This window comes from Myotis davidii, unplaced genomic scaffold, assembly GCF_000327345.1.
Source record: "Myotis davidii unplaced genomic scaffold, ASM32734v1 scaffold59, whole genome shotgun sequence".
NCBI lineage: Eukaryota > Metazoa > Chordata > Mammalia > Chiroptera > Vespertilionidae > Myotis > Myotis davidii.
This window is the reverse complement of record NW_006293001.1, coordinates 8,875,140-8,875,926: the sequence shown is the minus strand read 5'-3', so window position 1 is coordinate 8,875,926 and position 787 is coordinate 8,875,140.

Here is a 787-nt window from a genome sequence, read left to right as displayed (position 1 = left end):
GAAAGAAAAGAAAAAGGTATTTTGGTGGAACATTAACAGTCTGGACCACATATCCCATTAAAAGGTAGTTGTTTGCACCCTCGCCAGTTTGGCTCAGAGAGTAGAGCATTGGCCTTCGGACTAAACAGTGTCTCAGGTTCAATTCCAGCCAAGGGCACATGCCTGGGTTGTGGGCTAGATCCCTCCCAGTAGGGGGCGTGCAGGCGGCAGCCAACTAATGATTCTATCTCATCATTCTATCTCTATATCTCCCTTCCTCTCTGAAATCAATAAAAATATGTGACCATTCTACACTGTGAGCAGACACGAGATTTTGCTGTGATGTTGCGAGTGTTTTGAACTACGTTTAGCCTCCAGCTCTCTTACTATAACTTAAGGTCACGTGTTTTGTTTTTTTAATTAAATCTTTATTGCTCAGATTATTACAGTTGTTCCTCTTTTATCCGCCCATAGCTCTCCTCCACCCAGTTCCCACCCCACCCTCTGCCCTTACCCCTCCCACTGTCCTCATCCATAGGTGTACGATTTTTTGTCCAGTCTCTTCCTGCACCCCCATACCCCTTTCCCCCCAAGAATTGTCAGTCCACTCCCTTTCCATGCCCCTGGTTCTATTACGTTCACCAGTTTACTCTGTTCATCAGAGTTTTTATTCACTTGATTTTTAGATTCACTTGTTGATAGATATGTATTTGCTGTTTATTGTTGATGTTGTTTGTGAACGGAGACACTGAGGCAAGCTTAGCGTGTAGAATGAAGTAGAGCAGAGGGCTCGCTCCCTCAGGCTCTT